Here is a 7,596-nt window from a genome sequence, read left to right as displayed (position 1 = left end):
TCCAGTGACACAAGGTCATGGAACTAATGAATGGCAAAGCAGACCATGAAAAAATGGATATTAATGAAGTGTAACTCTGAGTAATAAAGCTATAAGCAACCTCTGATAACAAACACATTTTCCTCATAACGTCTTCAGTTATTTTCATTAATGTCTACCCATGGCAAGACATAGTAGCTTGCCTTTCATGACCATAGACAGCAGCATACTTGGCATGCACTCTCAAAATGACCCCTAATGCACTCGGCAAAGTGTTTATCAATGGAAGACTTAATCTATGATAATGGGCATTTATCTTAATTTTTTGGTGACATATGCTTTGTTCGTGCCATAAGGAATTTGAAATTTGAGTGGGATGGCTTGAACTACCCGAGAGGCTTATGGGCTTTAAGGAAATATCTGGCACTGGTGTCTGTCTAATATTTACAGTCCTGCTTCTAGAACAATGTTATTACTAGTTTTCCTGGCAATGGCTTTTGTCCATCATGACTATCCTTGTCCCTGTCATGTGTTGAGTTTGAGGTTCAGTTCCAGTCCAGTTGGGCTGGTACATGCACATATGGGTTCTTTTTCTTTCTCCTGCATTGCTAAAAAGCATCTGAATGACAGTTCTGAGGAGCTCTCTGTAAGCTTGGAAGCTTGCCTCTCTCACCAACAGAAGTTGGTTAAGTAAAAAGATACTATCTTTCCTACCTTGTGTCTGGAAAATTAAGTCTTTTATCTACACATGTAACTCAGGATGTACATTGCCACTGATATCTTCCTCATCAGTATTCCTGTGCCTTGTTATGAAGGGACACACTTTTAGGAATAAGACAGGATCTCAGCCTGCCAACACAATGCTGAAACCTCCAACACAGAGGGTGATCAGTGCTTATTGTGAAACAGCTTTTACGATGAGGTGCATAGAGGATTGTGTTGAAAATTCAAGTTATCCCAGAGGCTAGGTCCACACTGTAGCCTTTTTTTCAGAAAAAGCTACACAAATTGTGCTCTGCAATTGTGTAGCTTTTTCCTATTGCTTTTCCGGAAGAGGTTTTCTGCCATTTGGCCCTGTCTAGACAGGGGAGGAGCCCTTATTCTTCATAGAACAAGGTATACAGGGCTCCTGAAAGAGCATGTTTGCTTTTCCACACAAAAAAAGCGGAAGAGCAAACGCATGTGGACACGGCAGAGTTTTTCCGGGATAATTCCGGTATCCCAGAAAACCTCCGCTGTCTAGTTGTACCCAGAGTGATGGTGGAGATGTTTTAGTCTTGCTTGATGACTGGGTGTATGTGTAGGTCAGTGCACAATCAGAGTCAGTTTTGCAGAGAACCAGCCTAGAGAGATGTGTATGTTTTAGTGAATGGCCTGCTTTTTGTTTTGGGTTCTTGTGCATTATCATTCTGGATTATAAGAACTAAAGCATAGCTTTACATTGCAGTCCTCCAGCAAAAATGTGTTTTCTTATCTAATCTCTTTGTGGATCTGCCATGAAACATAACAATGATACCATCCACTGGGAATTGGACTGAGATCCACCACTGTACTTGTGATCACTCTTTGTAGAGTAATAAGATGTTAAGGAAAGAGGTTTGGCCATTAGCCTAATTTAGCACCTTTGCATTATAAATTATACAAAGGAAAAAGAAGAACCTGGATGCTTCAGTTACACCCCTCAACAACCAAAGAATGAAAGGAAACCGATCCCTTTGACACTGTTGTACATTTATTCTGTTTTTCCTTTTAACTTTTTAGAACTTGGTGAGTTGACTCATGACAAGTGAAATCTGTCCTTCAGCAAAGACTCAGCACAAGGCCTCTAAATGACATAAACCCAATGTTAAAAGTTCCTACTCTTCTGTGGGACTTAGAAAACTCACAGGCCTTGCATTGGCCTCTGCATGGTGGTGAATTTTACCCTGAAGTGGACTTGCCAGGAGGCAAGTAAGTGGTTCTCAGAACAGCTCAACACTCATTGCTGAGACAGATTATAAAAAAACTGCAGCTGCTATGGAGTATTTAGCTGGACTAGAAAAGTGATCAGCACTCAGCCACTCCAGGTGAAGATAATGGGAGCTGTAGCACCCTCAGTTCTATGGCTCCAGTTGTTCATTGTGAGCAGAGAGAGGAGAGCCAACTTTTACTGGAAAAAAAGAGATTAAAAAATAAAACTGAATGGATGTCTCCACATGTTCTTGAAATAACAATATAATTTTGTAAACATTTAAAAAACAACAATTAGTCCTTCTATATCTTAGAGACTAACAAAACTTGTAGATGGCATCATGAGCTTTCATGGGCAGAACCCACTTTTTCAGATGAATGGAGTTATTAAAGGCCCAGCTTCTAAATAAATAGGAGATGGAGAAGGAAAAAGAAGGAAAAAAAGATAACTCCATTCATCTGAAGAAGTGGGTTGTGCCCACGGAATCTCATGATACCATCTACAAGTTTTGTTAGTCCCTAAGGTGCTCCAAGACTATTTGTTGTTTTTTAAGGTTTTCCAGTTACAGATGAACTTGGCTACCTCTCTGGAGCTTTTTGTTTGTTTTCCCCCCTCTCTTTTCTCTTCTATATTTCCACATGGAGGGAACTCCTAATATAATAATTGCCGCTCTGTTCCACTTGAATCCGAATGGTCATTTTGTTTCCAAATATTTCATCCAAAAATGAAAATGTTTAAATAATGAAATGCATTTCCAGTTCAAGTTAATGTAAAAAAAATTGCAATTTTGACCATTTCTAGTGCTAAGCTATTTAGAAAACTGGTCCCCATACCTCTTCAGGTACCATTTAAATCAGTGGTGGGCAACCTGCAACCCGTGGACAGGGCTGGCCCAAAACATTTTGGCACCTGAGGTGGGGAGCTCAAATGACGCCCCCATATGCACATATGCCCCAGCAGCAGACAGAATTTTCTACACTCCAGGTCCTAGTGGCTCCCCCCCACACACACACACAGTCTGGCACCTGAGGCGGCTGCCTCCGTTCGCCTCATGGTAAGGCCAGCCCTGCCCATGCGCCACGCGTGGCCCATAGGGGTTCTTTGAGACATTTGGCTTATCATTGCTCACGCACAGGGTTGCCAGATTCCACTGGTTTCTCTCCATGTCTTTTTTTCTTACTGATGTTACTAAAGTGACCTGCACATAAAGCCAGGGCATGTGAAGCAAGGGGTGTGCTAATTGCACACAACACTAACTGTGAGAGCCATGCACTCCTTCTGCATCCAATCAAAGCACGACTGTGGTTCCATTGGCACAGCCTGCAAATTCTAGACCATCTTGGGTGATGGCAATCTTGTGGTCCACTGAAGTGGAGGGCCACTCACTAGCCTAAATTGCCTGTCACTAGTTTAAATGCTTCTTCCCAGCTTCTTAGAATTCCGATGCAATAAAAGGAAATAAAGTCTTTTGAGTCTAAACACATTTTCGTGTTTCCATTGAAGCCTAACCTAGATATATTTAATATAGTAAGTTATAATGTGATGGCACTATCATCTGTAAATTTGCTCTCCTCTCCTTTGAATTATAAAACGTTAAATCCCAGCCCCTACAGCAGCACTCTGATGGCATGGAAATGCTAACGAGCTTGTGTCTCAATCTAAACCTCCCTGGTGTGAAGAGAGTAAATGAGTCTTTTAGACTCAGGAACCTAATTTATCTTCTGCAAACTATTCTCTTTTTTGTATTATTATTATTATTATTATTATTTGCCAACGTGGTGACAGGTTGTGGGGGGACGGGGGGAGAATAGCCTGCTGGGCAAGTTGGTTAGTGTTGGTTTTTTCTTTAAAGTTTATCCAGCCCGTGAGCCTGGGACAGGAATAACGGAAGTCAATTAGGATGGAATGTGAAAATGAGGGCATCCAGGAATTAAAGGGGCTTTAGGGATAGGGGTGGGGGGAGAAGACAGACACAACACGGGCATGAGATCAGGGCAAGCTGTGCAGGCTTCACGCCAGTTACCCTAGATCTGAGGGATCTGATAGGGGCTGATGGCGCAGAACCGAGTGATCCCTCTTTGTCCAATCAAAGCGCTGCTACGGTTCAGTCAGCACCCCCTGCATATTCTAGGTAAGCACATGCAGCTAGCAAGGGTTTAAGAAAACAAGCATCGGATGGGGCCTATAATGAGGCCGTCTAAGTACCCTGCAATAGCAGAGAATAACACAGATAGATAGGCCTGCTGAAAGGGGGGAAAAGGGGCAGTCACTGGCGATTTCAGATGGGCCTGGAGCTCCGGCCACTGCCATAGCATCATATGGTGTGACTGGACAGCTCTGAAGACTGGCAGGGAGGCCGTGTCACACTCCAGGTGGTGCTTTTCACCGGAGGCCCCAACCCTTCCAGGAGTGTGGAGCTGACCCCCTCTTGCCTTTCCCGCCACGTCTGTCAGTCCTCCTGATCATAGATGGCTGGCACGCTTGGTCATTTGCTACGTCTCCTCTACTGGAACCCCAGTTATGTTCATCATCATAATTGGCACCTTTCCTCTCAGGATCTCAAAGCATTTTATAATTTAAATTGAGTTGCTGAGCAGCCCTGTGGCTACTATTATCCTCAAGGCAGGGGGCCGGGGGAAGGGGGGACAGAAAGAGATAGGCAGCTTGCCCACGTTCATTTAAATCAGGAGTGGATGTCTTTCAGAAGATATGGCATAGCTCAGACATAGCTTATGGCCTTGACACAGGAACTCCTTTAAGTTCCTCAGCTTACGTGGTGCGGGAAATGGAATGGGATGAGCCGAAGGGTCTCTTTTGGCCTTGCGATGTCTGAAAGGTCAGCAGCGGGACTCAGGGTTTAGGCATTACACTCAGCCCACTTCAATCTGAAAAGTGCCTTCTTTATTATTACCCTACACAATTCTCTGCCCTCACAAATACAGCTGGGGCCCAATTCTGCTCTACTTCTCACTTGTACAAATCAAGAGACATGTCTGTGAAGTCAGCAGATAAAACTGCTGGGAGATAAGGATCAGGTCCTCAGGCATAATAGTTCTATGCCCAAAATAAATAACTCCCCCCCCCCCCGCAAAGGGGGAAAACATCAACCCTTCCAAAACTAGACATTCTTAACACCAATTTGGAAATGAACAGCTTTTTCCAGCCTGCCTTTTTGCATGTAACATTGTCCGAGATATGAAATTTTAACTAAAGAAATTCATAGTAAGGAATTAGGGAAGGGTGTACTGAAGTAATGCAAATAAGAACCTCCCTTGAAACATTGTTCTTTTATAGAGCCAAACTGAAACCAAATCATTTTGTCAAATATGCCCTGGTTTTATGTTGCATCACTCTGTATTTCTAAAAAAGCGATGAGGAATCCTGTGGCACCTTATAAACTAACAGATTTATTGGAGCATAAGCTTTCGTGGGCAAAGACCCACTTCTCCAGATGCATGTCACATGCATCTGACGAAGTGGGTCTTGCCCACTAAAGCTTATGCTCCAATAAATCTGTTAGTCTATAAGGTGCCACAGGATTCCTTGCCGCTTTTGCAGATCCAGACTAACAGCTACCCCTCTGATACTCTGTATTTCTAGAGTCCAGCTGGGACACAAGCAGAATTACAGTGAAAAAAAGACACATCCTGGTGGTATTTCCAGCCAAGCCTATGTGTGAAAGAGCTAGAACACAAAGAATTGTTATCCCAATTGTTGCAGACTCGCGAGCAAGGATGGGCAATGAAGCGGCCCGTGAACCAGACGTGGTTCACCAGGGTTAGCCCATGACGGGCTGCCAGACACTTAATTTCCCTGTATGTTCATAGGTACGGCTGCTCACAGATCCCGTTGGCTGTAGTTTGCCATTCCTGGGAGCTGTGGGAAGCAGCGCAGTCCAGGCTACCATGTCCAGCAGCTCCCGCTGGCCAAGAACAATGAACTGCAGGTAACAGGAGCTGGAGTGGCTGGAGCTGAGGACATGCAGGTAGATAAAGCATCTGGCTCCCCACCAGTGGCTAACTCTGGTGAACCATTTCCAGCCTGCAAGCTGCTTATTGCCCAGCCTTTCTCAAGAGTTTTCTTATTAATTTTTGAGAAACGTTCATATTGTGTCTGCTTATCTGAACCAAACTGAGCCCTGAAGGAGGAAATTCCTCTCTCACAAGTGCTCTGATAATACTTAGTGCCTCACAAACCTCATTAACAAACCAGAATACATTTTACAAAGTGTGTGGGTAACAGGATCACCATTTTACATGGGAGAAAAATTAAGCACAGAGATTTGAAGGGCCATATTTATGCTCCCAGAGATGTAGAGAAGGGCCCAGGGGATTTTCATCTGTTGAAATCAATGGGAGTTGGGGGCCTATGCACCCATCTGCATTTTTATAAACTTAAATATCTTTAAAAATCTATCTGTGCATATTTCTAGGCAGATCAATGACAGAGAAAGGAACAGGCACCATATCACTTGCTTCCTCGTCCTGCATTTACTCGCCCTGCATTTACTCATTGGGCACGCTGTCTGCTAAGCATGATCAACAATATGTCAGCCATAGGTGAGGTTTAGAAATCTTTGCTTACAGAACTGGGGGCATGGGCATATTCATTCCTAGTTCATTTTTGAAAACAGATTCCATGCTAAAAGGGAGTAAACTACCAATAACAGAGAACTTTGCAGACTTAGCAGACAAACAACTTTTCTTCCTGGAAAGGCAGGCTTTCACCCAGTGACTTCAAAAGGCTTTTTCCACCATACTTTTGCAGACTCACATGCATTTGTTACTTCTGCCATTGATTCCCCCCACATCTTAAAACATGTGCACTTTTTCTTTTGCTTGCCTTAGGATTTCAATTCTGTCTTCTAGTTACTGTCCAGGCAGGCTGAATCATTGAGTCAATTCTCAATAAAATACAGAAGATGGGTAGTTTTAGCACTTTTCTCTAGCTCTTATAACTCTGTTAAATGGAGTCATCCATACAAACTTTTTGGGAACCTTTCACATGGCTTCAGTTGGTTTTCATTGCAGATAAGAGCAGGGAATGTGTTCAAACCATGATATTGATGAGCCTGAAACATCTGCACTAATAATTCTAACTTTAAACAACTTCATTCTCCTTTCTGTTCAAGAAGCTGAGAGTGACAGTCACTAAGTGAACAACAATGTGTACAGAGCAATAAAGAATCGGATATTGTTGGGCCATTTGGAAGGTAAGTTACATGGGTACTGGAAATAATTTCTTTAAGGAAGTCTGTGTTATGAGTGATAGGAGGACTTTTGAGTAAATGAATATCACCCTCCAGAACCTTGTAGCTCTATATGCTATGGAAGTGTGGGCTGCCCTCAAAGAGACATGAACCTGGAATAAAAAGGTTTGAGGGCAGAGACCTAAACTTATTAGGTTTCATTTTTTTAAAGAAAATGAACTGCTTAAAAGGGCTGTAATTAATGGTGGGATGTTCAAATGCACTCCTCGGCTGCAAAATTCCCCCCTTCATTGTATTCAGTACTCTTTGTGGGTGTACACCAAAGTGTATTTCAATCAACAGCAGAGCTCATAAAAAATGTCTGTCGGAATGTGGTTTTGATGCAGAAGGGCTCATATGACAAAACAGGTAATTTCTCAAAAACAATTCAATTTTAATGAATTTTTTCAGGTTTTTT

The sequence above is a fragment of the Pelodiscus sinensis genome, chromosome 27, assembly GCF_049634645.1.
Source record: "Pelodiscus sinensis isolate JC-2024 chromosome 27, ASM4963464v1, whole genome shotgun sequence".
Lineage (NCBI taxonomy): Eukaryota > Metazoa > Chordata > Testudines > Trionychidae > Pelodiscus > Pelodiscus sinensis.
This window is presented reverse-complemented; position numbering follows the sequence as displayed.